The sequence below is a fragment of the Salvelinus sp. IW2-2015 genome, linkage group LG1 (genome assembly GCF_002910315.2).
Source record: "Salvelinus sp. IW2-2015 linkage group LG1, ASM291031v2, whole genome shotgun sequence".
Classification (NCBI taxonomy): domain Eukaryota; kingdom Metazoa; phylum Chordata; class Actinopteri; order Salmoniformes; family Salmonidae; genus Salvelinus; species Salvelinus sp. IW2-2015.
Genome location: NC_036838.1, coordinates 33,888,865 through 33,907,165, shown reverse-complemented (window position 1 = coordinate 33,907,165; position 18,301 = coordinate 33,888,865). Strand labels below are relative to the sequence as shown.

Below are 18,301 nucleotides of genomic sequence, written 5' to 3'. Positions count from 1 at the left end.
AGCAGCATACAATACATTTTTGGGCTCACCTTGTGCTGTGCTCTCTTGAACAGGAAGGTGGCGCGGCGGTCCTTCAGTGGCTAATTTTGTCATCAAAGTCTGGCATTATCTGGATTTATGGTGCTTTCAAGAGAACTCTGAAAAAAACAAGGGCGAATCATGATGACGTCAGTGATCTTCAGGTCGTAGCTTTAGAAAGAGGCCTGAGTTCCTGACTTGCAATTCTGAGTTGGATGACCAAAACATATTTTCCCAGTCAAAGCAAATTTTTTCCCAAGTTCCCAGTTGTCTTCAACTCACTGAAGTCAGATTTCCCTGTTCCGAGTTAACAGTTGCTTTGAGCGAGGTAGAAATCATGCTGGATTGACAGCATGGCCAATGTTGAATGTTTAACATTTTAAACTTGGAAAGAGACCCTTAAACCCAGACTTGGGACCACACAGCCACTCCACTGAATAGCAGGCTGGTGATTGCTTTGCAATGCTTGCAGTTAGCCACTGATTCCTTCCAAACCACTCATTGTTGAGTTTGCGATTTCCAACTTGTTGTGTAATGTTTATGTCCAATACGTTGTATTTATAATTTATTTTCATTATTTCTCTTCATATGACAAGGATTAAAAAGGATTTGCCAGTAGATTGTCGACTTGATTCATGATGATGTCTATTAGCTAAGATTTTGAAAGTATGATGTTGATATGATCAGTCCAATCAAAGCTACTGTAGATATAAAGTGATTTCTCGTCATTTTATCTGTGACCAATGACCTTGAGCCTTCTTGGATGGGCACTTCTAATGTAACTCTATAGCAGCACCCAAGGGACTTGAATTTTCGAGCTCTACCCTTAGATTTGGCGGTGACGTAGTGTCCCCATGAGTGACAGAACACTGAGCTAATCATGGCGTAACTAGAGAACATTTCCAACCCCTACACTCTGTATTTTCTGCTGGCTGCTCCACCACCACAGAAAGCACTGAGCTGGGCTGAAACACCTGCATTTTGGAGCTGCCATCCTCAAGAAAGCAAAAAGGAGACGAGGTTTGTATGCCACTTTATTAACTCAATGATTTTAGATTTTTTTTACATTGTTTGAAAGCTGATATGTGACACATATTAATGCCAAAATAAAATGCTAAAAAACAAAATGCTAAAATTGTGGGGCTCAAAACAGGTGAAGCTCTGCCCAACCTTCCATGAATGATGGGTCGCCACTGCCTGAGTGCCTGAACCATGAAGCTAATCTCACAGCCTGGGGAAGCACAGAACAGCACACTCATTTACAGTTTACACCGAGGTACACACACAGGCACGCACAGACACACACACACGCCGATTATGCTCTCACACAAGCTCACAAAGGCCCGCATACACACACATAACTCGCTCAACAATACACACACACACAAAGAGTTTAAGAGCTATACATACAAACACACATAAAGACGTATACCACAACATGAACACAGGCACCTCATCAGCAAACCAGTGCCTGCGAATCATGAACACCACCACCCACTCATACTGTACATGCTGTGGTTGTACTTAAATTGCATACATAGTCCTGGTCCTAGTACTGGTGCACAAACAGTTTCTTTCACACACACTCCTACTCACACCTCCACAAACCAGTAGTACACTGAAAGGGCAGAAATCCCTCATCATCCAGGCATTATCCAGCTGGTTCAGAGCAGGCCTCAGGCATGCAGGGGGGATTTACTCTGCCTCTTCATTCTGTCACAGCCTTTATGTGTTTTAGCTTCCTTAAAACACACATGCATGATCACGCACACCATACACAAAAGCTTAAAAACTCACAAAACACACACACACAAACAAACAAACAAACATTCAACACAAACACACAACCATACTGTACACAAAATCATACACCAAACACACACACATACACACCTCATACCCCTGTAAATATGTTCACCCAGCTTAGTGCCTTCCAGAAAGGATAAGGCAGGCAAGTTGGACGAGATGTCATTTAGGTATCATCAGCCCTGTCTATTTGATTCCAAGGCCTCATAAATGCATTTATTACCCGAGTCTCCAAACAGCACAGGTACTAATGAAGCTCATCAAAGCCACAGCAGCAGCACACAACCAGGAGAAGACAGATCTGGTCCCTTATCCAGGGTTAGGCTGTGTGGGTCTCTCTCTGTACCCACATAGAGCTCATTGGTTCTGGGGGTAAGAAGCTAACAGACACCCTGTTTAGAGCTCTGAACAGAGGTCTGGAAGTCTTAGACCAAAGATGGATGCTCTTTTTCCTGTCCTGCTGAGCTTTCGTCACAGCATTAGGTTTCCTTGGGCTGAGTCCACTCTGCCAACATAAGCACTCACTGCTCCACAAAGACATCAATAGATAAAACCTTCTCAATCGCCGAATCTGGACACCAAAGTACACAAAGACACGCATATGAATAAAAATGAGCCAAATTGCTTTTTATCCATTGGGGAGGAGACCGTGTATACAGAGTGCTGGCTTCAGTATCCGTTTTGCTCAGTGACTTAACCTTCGGCTTTCAGATGCTGGCTGGTACTGCCAAGAGGAAACTGGGTCTAATGAGAACATGATAGCACTTTTCACAGGGAAGAATAATGTGTTTCTCCTCATTCATTCGGCCCTTTTCATTGGGCCTAAAATGTGAGCAGTGTTCCCCAATCAGCAACCACACAACAGGCTCCCTCACATTCATGCCGTCACCATGGTAACCGGCTATGCCACATGTCTGTTTCATACCCAAATGAGGAGACAGCTGTGTGTGCCATTAGGCATCGTAGAGCGAAAAGCGAACAAGAACTGCCGCTAGCACGAGATCACAACCATAAACATCCATATGCAATGACCGGATTAAACAACAGACACCAAACGAAAAGGCTGATAATTGCTATACCAGCAGACAATGGCTCCCACTATAGCGTGGCTACGTTCAGTCTCCCACTACCACAACAAAGAAACAAGGGACTGCTGTTACCTAGTAGATTCTACTGACTACATCTACAAACGCACCGCAGCATGTCTCCTTCCCAAACAACAACCATTACTGATGAAACACAGCATATCACAATACAGCAAGCACAGCCAAACCTACCATTCCATCACTATTATTAGTTTTCAGTCACAATACTCCTATATTACAGCTCCATACACGAGTCCCCAGCTCCGCCATGTGCTGCTRACAGCCGGCCTGCCAGGCGTGTGTAGCTGATGGGCACTGCATGTCCTTGCTGGGCAATTCCACGGAAAAACAGAATTAGACTTTGACTCAGATTTTTCACTTTAAAATGTATGCCAACCAAATCCATTGATTTCAAAGTTTAACAAACCATACAACTTTATGCAACAGGACTACTTTGAGCAATTTACACCGAAAATGTCACAAAAACACATTGACTGGAAGAACTATGCTGATGCAAAGTTTGGTAAGATTAAGATTCAAAGATGTCTGCAGAAACAATGGGGTGTCAGCTGTGCTATGATATGACACCTTGAGTTAAGAAATACTTTTTGCGGTTATTGAACTACAGTAGGTGAAGTGGATTTACATCCGGTAATGAAATTACGGTAACAGAATTACACCATGGGTCCCTGATCTGTAATATATAGAAATGCATAATTATGGATATGAATATCATTCTCTTCATGGTTATGTATCCTGAATAGGTACACAAAAGTAGAAATATGCAATATCCTTCTTTTGCATATTTGAGTATTGTTCTACACACTGGCTAGTATTGTAATGAGCTCGGCCCCCAAACAACACCACATTTGGTTGGTCCGGACCAGACCTAATCTGAAACAATCATAGATGTCTATGCTTCACAAGTTTGGACACCCCAGTACAGCCCAGTAGAGTACAGTACAGCACAGCAGAGTACAGTTCAGTAAAGTAGTTAAATACAGTACATTATACTGTAGTCTACGTTAATGCCCTATAACGTACTGTACTCTATTCTACTGCACTTTACTGTTCTGTTCTCTACTATGCTCTACTGTATAGTACTGTGCTTTCCAAATCTGTGAAACATAGATGCTGTTGCAGGCTGCCAGTGCAGGCTGGCCAATTTTAAACTACTTTTCACCCGGTGTCGGTCGGTGCTCAGTGAGTGAGGATGCTTGTAACAGTAAATGGAAAGAGGGTAGGTGTCAGTAAGAGCCGGGAGAGGTGACATTAACTGGAGAGAGTGAGAGAGCGAGCGAGACGTCTATACTGTTGTCACAGTCTTGGTTTGACCACCAGATAACAGAATGAGAAAAAAAAACTGTTATGAGCTAGGCTTGGGCAGTAAACCGTATATAATATATACCGTATACCACCAGGGTAGTTGGAAATAGCCATGGGAGGGTTTTTCAATATCGTCAATACCGTTGATAATATATGAAGTGTTTTCATAAATGTTAATATTTGTAGCTAGTTTTTAAGTAAATACCTGCAGTCAACTTGTGATATACGTTATGAGATGAAGAAGATTGCGTTCTTCATTTCACCTGTCACATAATTTTGTATTATTAAGTATTATTACCGGTAGTGCCCAGGCGCAAAGTTTGTTTACAAGCACACAACGACACGAGACCAGAGTCTTGTGAGTCACTCACAAGGTGATCTAGTTACAGTATTGAATTCACAACTAAATGTTTGCCAGCTAGATATCTTCTAACTATTAAGTTAATTGTCTAAAATGTGCTAAAAGCTCTGCCGTTGTACATTTGATTTGCTAATTTAGTAGCTAGCTAGCTATCTAGCTAGCTAAGTAGTTGGCTTCTTCCAAAATCAATCTTCGCTTGGTAACACCAAAGAATCCAGTCCTGGATCAAGAGCCTTGCTGTCTAATATTTGTTTTGTGCAGCAAACTGTGAGTAGCATTTCTGAGTTACATGTATACCTTTATGAGCTAGGATGTCTGTCTTGCAAATAGTTTCGGTCAGAGACTGTATAAAATGTTTGCAAATGCTTTCTCTATGGGATTTTACATGTACTTGTTAGCATTGCTAACCTTCGCATTACAGAGGCTATGTGGGGTTTGAAAATAGCACCCCTTGTGTTCAGTGCTGGTATGACTGGATATCCTGGTATGGCACAAGGTTAGTATGAAGGTATGACAATCTGGATACTGTCCAAGACTATTATGAGCTGAACATACAGTAACAGTATGCCAGTGGAAGGGTGTACAGTAGCAGGTGACCCAACTGTGGTTTGTGACTACTATGATTTCCCATTGTAGCCAATTCAACTGCAGTAATTCCGTTAACGATTTTTCGGTAATTCTGTTCCCGATTTGTCAGTAATTATGTTACCGATTTGGTAACAGAATTACGAGTTTTAATTATTCATAAACAAACTTGATATAAAAAGGGTCTTCCTTTACTTGCTGCTTCTGTGAACGTTCATTATCCTTCATCATCATGAGGGAGAGAAATAAGAAAATATCTTAGATATGTGGGTTTTTGGTAACAGAATTACAAAGTAAAAGGCATTGTGTCTTAAACTTAATTCATCCAAAATGAAATATGTGTTGATATTAGTTGGCAGGGGTCTTTGATCCAACATTATTGTGTTTTGATGTTTTTCTAATACCTTTTAAGACTTTTTCTGTTAGATGTTGTCTAAGACCCCTTTTCCATCTGTTTGACCAGAAATCAAAGCCTTTACTTATTCCTGGAAAATGGTTGAAAAATGTATATACTGTATGCCTTCAAATCTCAAAAATATAGACTCTTAGCTTTCATTTGATACCCAATTTGACATGCTCCTATGAACTTCACTTGAAGGTGCTCATAGGTTCATTTTGCAGCAGTCATAAAACATACAAACAAAATCAAATATTAAAAAACAACAGCAAATAGCTAGGGAAATGTACAAGCAAGTAGCCTGGCTAAGTGCATTTTCATTAGTCTGAGTGAGAGGCACCCTGTTCCTGCTGCATTGGCCTACCTGAGAGGCATGCTGCTCCTCCTGCATTGGTCTGCCTGTGAAGCACCCTGTTCGGGCACCATTAGTATGCAGGCGTCCCGCTCCACATCACACAGGGCTTTGGTGCAGCTGGTGGAGGCAGAGCAGAGGTGTGGAGCTGAGAAGAGGAGGAGGAAGAGAGAGGAAGGAGGGGGAGGGGACTGAGGAGCAATTCTCCTTCTGAGGAGCACTACTGCTTCTGAGCCAATAGGAATCCTTCTCTGCTCTGCTCTTCCATAAAGCAATTGGTGGCCTCTCAGGGGTGCGTGCTTAGTCCTCTCCTGTACTCCCTGTTCATCTATGACTGTCTGGCTCATCCATGACTCCAACACCATCATTAAGTTTGCCAACGACACAACAGTGGAAGGCCTGATCACCGACAACGGTGAGACAGCCTATAGGGAGGAGGTCAGAGACCTGGCAGTGTGGTGCCAGGACAACAACCTCTCCCTCAACGTCAGCAAGACAAAGGAGCTGATCGTGGACAACAGGAAATGGAGGGCCGAGCACTCCCCCATTCACATCGACGGGGCTGCAGCTAAGCGGGTTGAGAGCATCAAGTTCCTCGGTGTCCACATCACTAAGGATCTATCACGGTCCAAACACACCAACACAGTTGTGAAGAGGGCACAGCAATGCCTCCTCCCCCCAGGAGATGAAAACAAATTGCCATGGGTCCCCAGATCCTCCAAAAGTTCAACAGCTGCACCATTGGGAGCATCTTGACTGGCTGCATCACCACTTGGTATGGCAACTGCTTGGCATCCGACTGCAAGGTGCTACAGATGGTACTGTGCACAGCCCAGTACATCACTGGGGCTGAGCTCCCTGCCATCCAGGACCTCTATACCAGGCGGTGTTAGAGTGTGACGCACTCAGGCGTAGTGGGTGCGGAGTCAGGCGCAGGAGGCTGAAGGTACAGAATAGTGCTTTATTTACGGCACAAGGAAAATCGTATACGCCAAAATGCCGGGCGCACAACCACCATTGCCCAAAAACAGGACCTAACTAGTCCGGAGAAAAACCCAACATGAAACACACTGCCACACATAAACACAGTGGAAAAATAAGCCCGCGCAAAGAGCAGGCAGGCCTACCGGCTTAAATAGCCCAACTAAAAACCTAAACAAGAAACAGGTGAAACCAATAAGACAAAATCAACAGAAAAGGGAAAAGGGATCGGTGGCAGCTAGTAGACCGGTGACGACGACCGCCGAGCGCCGCCCGAACAGGAAGAGGAGCCACCTTTGGTAGGAGTCGTGACACAGAGGAAGTACCTAAAAAATTGTCAAAGACAATCTGCTACCGCACGGCACCAAGTCTGGAACCAACAGGACCCTGAACAGCTTCTAACCCTAAGCCATAAGACTGCAAAATAGTTAGTTAAATATTTCACCAAATAGCTACCCGGACTGCATTAACCCTTTTTGCATTAACTTTGACTCTTCACATACGCTGCTACTACTGTTTACTATCTATCACTTTATTCCTAGTTATATGTACAAATCTACCTCAATTACCTCGTACCCCTACACATTGACTCGGTACTGGCACCCCTTGTATACAGCCAAGTTATTGTCACTCATTGTGTATCTATTACTACTTTTATTATTACGTGTTTTATTTTTCTATTATTTCTCAATTTCTTTTTTCTGTATTGTTGGGAAGGGCCTGTAAGTAAGTTAGTCCACACCTGTTGTTTATGAAGCATTTGACAAATAACATTTGATTTGTAATGGTGATATCACTTTTAACAAGATACAGATAAAACAAATATAATTATGCTAACAGCATCTAATGTGACAAGGTTAGGTAGGCTAATGTGAGGCAGTCTTGTATGTTTCAGTAGCTGAAGCTATTCAGATCCAACATGGGCGTTTCACAAATGCCTAATTCCCTATGGAACAGAGATGGTGCTGACAGTAACAATTTCTCTCTCTCTCACACAATCTTTCTCTCTCTCTATATGTATATATATATATATATATGAGAGAGAGATATCACAATATGTATATATATATATATATATATCTTCTGTCTCCTTTTTCCCCCTCATTCTATCTGCAACGGCAAAAAGCCAATATGTCCTCTGAGCATGGATCAATCATGGTGACTTTGGCAAAGTCCTTCAACATTGCACCAATAGAGAGACGCAAGTCCAATATCTCAAAGGATACCCATGTGGGACAAAGCCTAAAAATATCACCACAGCACAGTCATGCATGTAGATTACACAATAAAATTCTACTAAGTAAGCATTTTCAAATAGTTTGGTGGACCAATAACACTTTACGCATTAATATACTAGTCCAATCATAACTTCTCAGTCCATATTCTGATTCTGAGTACCCCAATAACAGTAAGTGCTCTTTGTAACCAGAAATATAGTACAGAGATGCTAGGATCCATTACCAATCCACATACAGTGGTATGAGAGCAAAACCAAGCAGTCAGCATCTCTGAATGCCCATTCTCTCTCTCTGAGATTTGAGTCATAGCAGCTACTTGTCTCAGAATAATGCCCATTAATTAATTCCCTACCCAGACATTAGATGGGTAGAGTTTGATAAACAGCTGCCTCAGTCAGAAACATCTTTACAAAAACCTCACAATGGCGTGACATATTTCCCTCACCCCTCAACTTGCAGTCACAATGGGAGAGGGTTGAGCTGGAGCACCTAAGTCATCCCCAGCCATCCACCCTCAAACACCCCACTGAACCCCAAAACTAGAGCCCACAGTGCAGAGTCAGTCCCAGGCTCTCTCAATGGGTCTCAACGACTTGTGTGGTGAACACATGCACACATGCGAGTGTGCACACACACATACCGTGTAAAACACGTCTTTGAGTTGGCTGGTTCTCACGACTCCTGAACTGCTGGCGGAGAATACTGCTTTGCGCGTGTGGGTGGGGCACGGCATACTCACTGCCTGTGCCAGGCCTTCTTCCTAAAGCGGGTTATACCTAATAGCTTCTTCCCCCCTCCTCCCTCACCACTCTGGCTAGAGTACATCCATTTATGTCAGCATTCTCAAAGTTTTCCCAAGACAAAACCCTGGTTCAGTTGGCAAGCCTAAAGAGGACAGAAGTGAATAACAGGATCATTTAAATCAACTGAGCCTCGGCCAATGAATTTCGCACATTGCCAAATCAGGCTCAATTGAATAAAAATGACAGAAACTGCAATTCCTTGAAAACAAATGCCTTAAACTGAAAAACGAAACCCTGCTTAACTTTTATGTTGATTGCCTCTAACTGTAGGACTGTTCATCAAACCAAATATTACAACTTATGATCCAGCTTTTAATCCAATCCTCCACATTACCAAGACTTAACTTGTGAAGGTTTGATTGAATGTGGCCCTGAGTCACTCAAAGCATATTTAGCTCTGTGGCTTCAGCTTCAGAGAGAGTAGTAACAGGTGCCACTGTCACGCAATAGCTGCAACAGACCCGATGAGGATGAGGAATCAATTTACAAAGGTGACCCAACATTTTTTGTCACCGCCCCTACCAGCTCTGCCCCCAATTTATCTTGAGCAACCCATTGTCTTTTTCTTTTCCTCCAAAGACTCCTTGTCGAATTTCTCCACAGAGCAGTCGAGACATCTGCCAGGATCCTCACACTTTCGTATGCAAATTAATGTGATAGGGCATGAGAGACCTTAGCTGCCAGTCAGCTGTTTCAGCTGCTTTCCCTGTGATCGTGTTGTGTGTTGCAATAATATAGGCGACATTATGGCAGATTATCTGTTTAGCATTTTTTTCTGCTCTTGTTTATAAAGCGGTTTATAGTGGGTTATTTTACTGTGAGTGCACGTTTGTCCACAGGGTTAAATCAACACTGAGAGTGTTACATTTAACACTGGTTCAGTGTCTATACAGGTCCACACTTTTCAGTGTTAAATTAACACACTGCTTAGTGTAAAGCCTTATTCCCATATTTCCCAGTACCTTTCTTGTGAATTAGTTACCACCCATGACTGTATTTGTTAGTGACAGAGACATGGTTGTTGCATTCAGCCATGTTCATGTTATCTTTAAAGTTAGATTACTTGAAACACAATACAATACATATTTCATAAGGTAGGGATCATCAACTAGATTCGGCCACAGATGGTTGGGGGCTGGAACATAATTACAAATAATTTGCAATTACAGTCTTGCAAACCTTTGGCATTCTAGTTGTCAATTTGTGGAGGTAATCTGAAGAGATTTCAACCCATGCTTCCTGAAGAACCTCCCACAAGATAGACTGGCTTGATGGGCACTTCTTACCGTATGGTACATACGGTCAAGCTGCTCCCACAACAGCTCAATAGGGTTGAGATTCGGTGACTGTGCCAGCCACTCCAATATAGACAGAATACCAGCTGTTCTTGCATAGTTTGGAGCTGTGCTTTGAGTTATTGTCCTGTTGTAGGAGGAAATTGGCTCCAATTAAACGTCGTCCACAGTGTATGGCATGGTGTTGCAAAATGGAGTGATAGCCTTCCTTCTTCAAGATCCCTTTTTTGTCTGTCCATAACACTTTATTCCAATCTTACTTTGTCCAGTGTCTGTGTTCTTTTGCCCATCTTAATCTTTTCTTTTAATTGGCCAGTCTGAGATATGGCTTTTTCTTTGCAACTCTGCCTAGAATGCCAGCATCCCGGAGTCGCCTCTTCACTGTTAACGTTGAGACTGGTGTTTTGCGGGTACTATTTAATGAAGCTGCCAGTTGAGGACTTGTGAGGCATCTGTTTCTCAAACTAGACACTAATGTACCTGTCCTCTTGCTCAGTTGTGCACTGGGGTCTCCCACTCCTATTTCTACTCTGGTTAGAGCCAGTTTGCGCTGTTCTGTGAAGGGAGTCAGTTTCTTGCCAATTTCTTACATGGAATAGCCTTAATTTCTCAGAACAAGAACAGACTGACGAGTTTCAGAAGAAAGGTCTTTGTTTCTGGCCATTTTGAGCCTGTAATCGAATCCGCAAATGCTGATGCTCCAGATACTCAACTAGTCTAAAGAAGGACAGCTTCTTTAATCAGCACAACAAGTTTCCAGCTGTGCTAACATAATTGCAAAAGGGTTTTCCAATGATCAATTAGCCTTTTAAAATGATAAACTTGGATTAGCTAACACAACGTGCCATTGGAACACAGGAGTGATGGTTGCTGATAATGGGCCTCTGTACGCCTATGTAGATATTCCACAAAAAAATCAGCCGTTTCCAGCTACAATAGTCATTTACAACATTAACAATGTCTACACTGTATTTCTGATCAATTTGATGTTATTTTAAATGCACTATTTTTTTTATAGCTTTTCTTTCAAAAACAAGGACTTTTCTAAGTGACCCCAAACTTTTGAACGATAGTGTATATTTTTTGGGGGAGGGTCACTTAGAAATGTCCTTGTTTTTGAAAGAAAAGCTAATTTTTTGTCCATTAAAATAACATAAATCACCTTTGTAAATTGATTCCTCATCCTCTGTTGTTGCAGCTATTGCGTGACAGTGGATCTTTTTTTTTTTTACTGGGGGGAGGGCAAAATAAAACCACTTGCGGGCCAAATTCAGCCTGCAGGATGCCAGTTGGTGAACCCTGTCATAAGGCCTTATTTTAAGGGCTTAGTTTTACCCTAATACAGTGGTCTGAAACTCATGGTTTACAGGCAAAATCAGGCCTGCAAATCACATTATGCTGGCTTGCAAAGTGATGTATAATTCCTATTAGAATCCAGCCGGAGTGGGGCTATCCAACGTTTGGAATTTTTATTCAGAATGACTGCTACAGTTGGGAAGACTAAGATACCTAAAGCTATAAACTGGAACAACCATTTCAGATACGGGTGCAATAAGCACAAATAACAGATTCGTTTCTAAAAAAATATATGGTATGTATATTTGAGTAGCATAACATGAATTGAATGAATCAAAAACATACATATTGAAACAAACAATTTAAAAAATCTACCCCCAATAGAGCATGCTGGGAAATTTGATTACAATTGGTGTGGTTTTGGTTTAACACTGGTTATTAACACCAACACTGGGGTTCATTTACATCAATGAGTGTTAATTTAACACCTCAATCAACACTAGAAATGTGACACTGAAAAAACAACACTAGGTAACTCTGTGCAATTTCCTGTGTCAGTGTGTCATCCCTCAGACAAAATCGATATGAATTCGCATTCTCAATTGATAGTAATGAATTAATTATATGCACACACATATCAGACTACATCCTCCATATTATTTGCCACATGTGGGCTACTGAATGCGGATCACAGTGCCCTTGCAAATCCAATGGGTGCACTGATGCTGTAGCTAGCCCTACCACTTGATGTGAGATTCAGCCAGCTTCTACAATATTAATATGAACAGCAAGGGTTCCGTAGACCTAAATAAACAAAGAGCTTAGCCTACATATAAGACCATAGCCTACATATTTTATTTGGACGATATGCCAATTGTGCTGTCACCACCACATTAGAAAGAATAATGCAACATCTTTCCTCTCCTCAATGACAGTCGCATTCACTTCAGTACGTGAGGAGTGCAGTGAATATAGGAGGCATATTTGTTTGAATCCTTTGGCAAGGCGCAGATAATTTCAGAAATAAAATAAAATATTCAGACCATGCCTAATTATTCCGTAATTACCGTTTCCAATTAAGTTCATGATTTTATATCTGTGAATAATATTCAAAAGCTAAGCATGCGATTCTCATTAATTGACTTATTTCACAATGGTTAACCAGATATGTAAATTGTAGCATAGGTCCTACATATGAAAATGAGCAATTGGTCTCACCTTAGCATTTTATCAACCACAAGAATGCCTCTCCCCTGTACACACACTTAGCTGCTCCAGGAAAAGCAGGCAATTTGAGCGCTCAGTCTTGAAAGATAATATTACTATATCTATGAAAAATAAATAATACAATATTTAACTTAGCAAAAAGCGAGGTCTCTTCATAGAGGTTTAGTTTTGATTTCTTCAGCCGTTCTTCTGTCCTCCGTGCTTCGCCCGCGGCTGACTGAATAGCTTTATCATCGCCACTGGTAACCCGGGCACAGCGCCTGCCTTGAGCTCGCGCTTCTCTGAGCTCGTACCCTCCTCCAAGTAAACATGCAGAGAGCACCTGGCGCTGACCAGAGCAGCGAGTCCTGTCAACTGATTTCAAACGCGAGATTGGTCGTGCGGCAGTGTATGTCATCACTGCCTGGTGCCCAACTAGACGACCTCACCATCTGCTCGAGTTCTGCTGTGATGGGAACAAAAGAAACTCGCTGTGGGAAACTACGAAGCAAGGGTGAGGTTGGCGTGGCAAGGGATAAAAGGGTTTACTGAGTGTCGAATGTCGAACATTTTCGACACTCATTTTTTAGAAGTTCCAGTGTTTGTCAGAAAGTGTCCAATGTAAGGTGAAGTGAGTCAATGACCTCTAAAATTAACTAATCTCGCATGAATCCAAATACCTAGCCTACACTGAATCTACATAATGATCTTGGAAAAGGTTTGGTGGCATATGGCTCAGTATCGGGCTACTGGATTTGAGTTATGTTGAGGTGTACAGTAAATCTAGGGTCTGGCAATATTTTGATGTCAAATTATAGGCCTAATTCCACTTTGTCTGGATGTGTGATGTCTTGGTAATCTGTGACTAAAATAGCACTACACAGCTATGATATATAACCTTACCAGCACACAATATAGAGAACATGCACGTGTGCCACACACACAATAAAATTACATTTATGTGCAGTTCAGAGATTATGTTCTCTCTCCACCTGTCAACATTCTCTCCTCTCTTTCTGCTTCCTTCCTTCTTCTCCTAGGATAGCTTTGAAGTGACAGTGCTTCATCACATTCTGTTTCATCTCTTAAAGCTGCCTGCTTCCACCTGAGCTGATGCATTGAGACTGAAGGACCTTGCAAGGCACAAGTGGGATCATTCTTGTGCTTGAGACAGACATGATAGGATGAGTGCAGCTTTTCTCCTGTTTGTTGATATTGTACTGGCATGTTAGGTTGCACTGTTGAGTGGTAAAGGGTCACAGACTTCGGTGGAGAAATCAGATGAAGTCAGAACAACCTGACATCATGTGTGAGAACATAAATCTGATAGACCATTTCAGCGATTGTCACACTTTTTCTGGTCATTGATTCAATGTCTTGAGCCCTCATACTAACTTTTATTCACATTGAACATCATCGTCAAATCAAATGATATTTGTCACATGCGCCAAATACAACAGGTGTAGTAGACCTTATAGTGATGTGCTTCCTTTCAAGCACTTAACCAACAATGCAGTTAAGAAAATACCTAAAAATACCAAATAATTATTTGAATCAATATTTYGCTTTCTCTAGCTTTTGCACTTCAATGTATGATCAACAAACGGATCCATACAAGACAACTTCAGAAAGCAAGAGCAAGAGCGGTGGTTTTCACATCCCTATTTAAGAGCCCACACCAGCAGAAATCMAATTTTTTGAGCTGAAAGACAATGGCCAGAGCTTACCCATCAYGTTGTATAACGATGTACATCAATAGGTCATCATTTTAGTCAAAGTATGATATATTTGGTCTTGAAGAGAGAAATCTGAAGTGGGACATTCGTGGAAATCCGTGTCAATGCCGTGTCTTTTCCTATGAGATGACAGGCTGAAAAGAATTTGCACATGTTTCATTTCAGGGCTAGGTTTTATTTGATCGTTACCAGTTACCACCCACCTGCATAGCGTTGTTTATTAATCAGAAACAGCTGCAATGTTCTTCCTCTTCACAACTGAGCTGAACCAAACAGCCTTGTGTCCACTTGGCCGCCTGARCAATGGAGCAAATACAAATAGGGGGTCCAAACATGTTTTTCACTTATTGTTGAGCTAGGCTGTATAAAAAATATATACAGTATACCTGACTATTTTATAAATGGTATAAATGCGTGATACGATTGAATTTTGCAAACCCCACTCCCCTAGTCGCCCCAAGATGAATGGTTTTAACCACTAAAGTTTTGCTTCACTACACTCTTGGCTCCACTGCTTTGATTGGTGCAGCTAGAATCCACAAGTATCTATCCTATAATGAAAAGACACAGGGGCGTCATTAAGCCTGAACTTTCAAGGCTTCAGACCCAGATGTTTTTGGTTTCGAACATTTTGATGGTCTATAAAAATGTTATTATAATAATGAAAAAAATATACACAAAATTAAATGTGTTTTATATACACTACCGGTCAAAAGTTTTAGAACACCTACTCATTCAAGAGTTTTTCTTTATTTTACTATTTTCTATATTGTAGAATAATAGTGAAGACATCAAATCTATGAAATAACACTTATGGAATCATGTAGTAACCAAAAACATGTTAAACAAAAATATACATATTTTATATTTGAGATTCTTCAAATAGCCACCCTTTACCTTGATGACAGCTTTGCACATTCTTAGCATTCTCTCAACCAGCTTCATGAGGTAGTCACCTGGAATGCATTTCAATTAACAGGTGTGCCTTGTTTAAAGTTAATTGGTGGAATTTCTTTCCTTAATGTGTTTGAGCCAATCAGTTGTGTTGTGACAACAGAATATAGCCCTATAMATCCATATTAAGGCAAGAACAGCTAAAATAAGCAAAGAGAAATGACAGTCCATCATTACTTTCAGCCACACCACAAAAAACAATATACAATTGAAGTCAGAAGTTTACATATACTTAGGTTAGAGTCATTAAAACTCGTTTTTCAACCACTCCACAAATTTCTTGTTAACAAACTATAGTTTTGGCAAGTCGGTTAGGACATCTACTTTGTGCATGACACAAGTCATTTTTCCAACAATTGTTTACAGACAGATTATTTCACTTATAATTCACTGTATCACAATTCCAGTGGGTCAGAAGTTCACATTCAGTAAGTTGACTGTGCCTTTAAAATTCCAGAAAATTATGTCAATGCTTTAGAAGCATCTGATAGGCTAATTTACATAATTTGAGTCAATTGGAGGTGTACCTGTGGATGTATTTCAAGGCCTACCTTCAAACTCAGTGCCTCTTTGCTTGACATCATGGGAAAATCAAAAGAAATCAGCTAAGACCTCAGAAAAAAATGGTAGACCTCCACAAATGTCCAAATGCCTAAAGCTACCAAATTCATGTGTACAAACAATAGTACGCAAGTATAAACACCATGGGACCACACAGCCATCATACCGCTCAGGAAGGAGATGCGTTCCTGTTCTCCTAGAATGAACGTACTTTGGTGTGAAAAGCAAAGGACCTTGTGAAGATGCTGGAGAAACAGGTACAAAAGTATCTATATCCACAGTAAAAGAGTCCTATATCGACATAACCTTAAAGGCCACTCAGCAAGGAAGAAGCCACTACTCCAAAACCACCATAAAAAAGCCAGACTACGGTTTGCAACTGCACATGGGGACAAAGATTGTACTTTTTGGAGAAATGTCCTCTGGTCTGATGAAACAAAAATAGAACTGTTGACCATCCTTATGTTTGGAGGAAAAAGGTGGAGCCTTGCAAGCCGAAGAACACCATCCCAACCGTGAAGCACGGGGGTGGCAGAATCATGTTGTGGGGGGCTTTGCTGCAGGAGGGACTGGTGCACTTCACAAAATGGATGGCATCATGAGGGAGGATAATTATGTGGATATATTGAAGCAACACCTCAAGACATCAGTCAGGAAGTTAAAGCTTGGTCGCAAATGGGTCTTCAAACGGACAATGACCCCAAGCATACTTCCAAAGTTGTGGCAAAATGGCTTAAGGACAACAAAGTCAAGGTCCCGTGTGGCTCAGTTGGTAGAGCATGGCGCTTGCAACGCCAGGGTTGTGGGTTCATTCCCCACGGGGGACCAGGATGAATATGTATGAACTTTCAAAATTGTAAGTCGCTCTGGATAAGAGCGTCAGCTAAATGACTTAAATGTAAATGTAAATGTATTGGAGTGGCCATCACAAAGCCCTGACCTCAAACCTCAATGTGGGAAGCTTGTGGAAGGCTACCCGAAATGTTTGAACCAAGTTAAACAATTTAAAGGCAATGCTACCAAATACTAATTTAGTGTACGTAAACTTCTGACCCACTGGGAATGTGATGAAAGAAATTAAAGCTGAAATAAATCCTTCTCTCTACTATTATTCTAACATTTCACATTCTTAAAATAAAGTGGTGATCCTAGCTGACCTAAAACAAGGGAATTTTTACTTTACTAGGATTAAATGTCAGGAATGTGGAAAACTGAGTTTAAATGTATTTGGCTAAGGTGTATGTAAACTTCGACTTCAACTGTAAGTAAAAAAAAAAATGAAAAAAAAAAAAAAAATTATAATAGGTTTGTTAAAACAGATACCAAAACCTAATAATTATAAATGTATAAATTAATTGATCAGTAAACACGTAAAAATATATTATTTGTTTAGTTTAAATGTGTGTGTGGTTGTGAGTGTGTAAGAGATAGGCTATATGAAGGAGATAACTGAGTCATTTGGTTCATCAGGCTGACCCCCAGTCTTCGCTTGAAATATGGAGGGATTGTGATATTTTGACAATGTGAAGATAAGAATTCCAGAGTATGGTACCTCTATATCTGATAGTGAATTGACTATGTGAGGTGCGGAAGTAGGGAGGGTGAAGGTTCTCGCAGTGTCTTGTGTTATATAGATGGATTTCAGAATTAAGAGTCAATTGAAGGGTTTAGGTAAACTGTCTGGGAGGTATGAGCATTTGTAGATGAAAGTGCATAATTGGCGTACATTAATGTCATAAATAGACAAGATATTGAATTTCTTAAGCAAAGGTGCAGATGGAGCCAGGTAATTAGAGGAGGTGGCTAGTCTTGCAAATTTATTTTGTATGATGAGTATTTTGTGTAGGTAGAAAGCATACAGTGCTATGAGGCTTGAAATGTAGCTCAGGTGCATCCTGGTTCCATTGATCATCCTTGAGATGTTTATACAACTTGGAGCCCACCTGTGGTAAAATCAATTGATTTGACATGAGTTGGAAAGGCACACCCTGTTTATATGTGTATTTGTTATGGAACCCATTAGCTGCTGCCAAGGCAGTTCCTGGGGTCCAGCAAAATTAAGGCAGTTTATACAATTTTAAAAACATTACAATACATTCACAGATTATACAACACACTGTGTGCCCTCAGGACCCTACTCCACAACTTCCACATATCTACAGTACAAAATCCATGTTGTGTGTGTGTATAGTGTGAATGTTATCGTGTGTGTGTATGCATGTGTCTGTGCCAATGTTTGTGTTGCTTCACAGTCCCCGTTGTTCCATAAGGTGTTTTTTCATCTGTTTTTTAAATCTAATT

At 41.0% G+C, this 18,301-nt stretch overlaps 1 protein-coding gene and 1 long non-coding RNA gene across 5 annotated transcripts in view; one reads left to right on the top strand and one right to left on the bottom strand.

Annotated features, from left to right (window-relative positions):
* The window catches only part of LOC111966172 (leucine-rich repeat neuronal protein 1-like), a 40,153-nt gene extending 27,100 nt beyond the window's left edge, over window positions 1-13,053 (bottom strand). The window contains exons 1-3 of one of the 4 annotated variants that reach the window (XM_070444419.1): window positions 12,762-13,053; window positions 5,943-6,050; window positions 30-137 (exon numbers count right to left, since the gene is read on the bottom strand). The gene's annotated coding sequence lies outside the window, so the exon portion shown is untranslated. The remainder of the gene's footprint in view (window positions 1-29; window positions 138-5,942; window positions 6,051-12,761) is intronic. The other 3 variants (XR_002877628.2, XM_070444416.1, XM_023990604.2) reach the window with 3 other exon arrangements.
* A 120-nt stretch (window positions 13,054-13,173) lies between these two features.
* On the top strand, window positions 13,174-14,098 carry LOC111966183 (uncharacterized). The gene is made up of 2 exons (XR_002877630.2): window positions 13,174-13,263; window positions 13,790-14,098. It is a non-coding gene; the product is annotated as an uncharacterized lncRNA (long non-coding RNA).
* The last annotated feature ends 4,203 nt before the right edge of the window (window positions 14,099-18,301 follow it).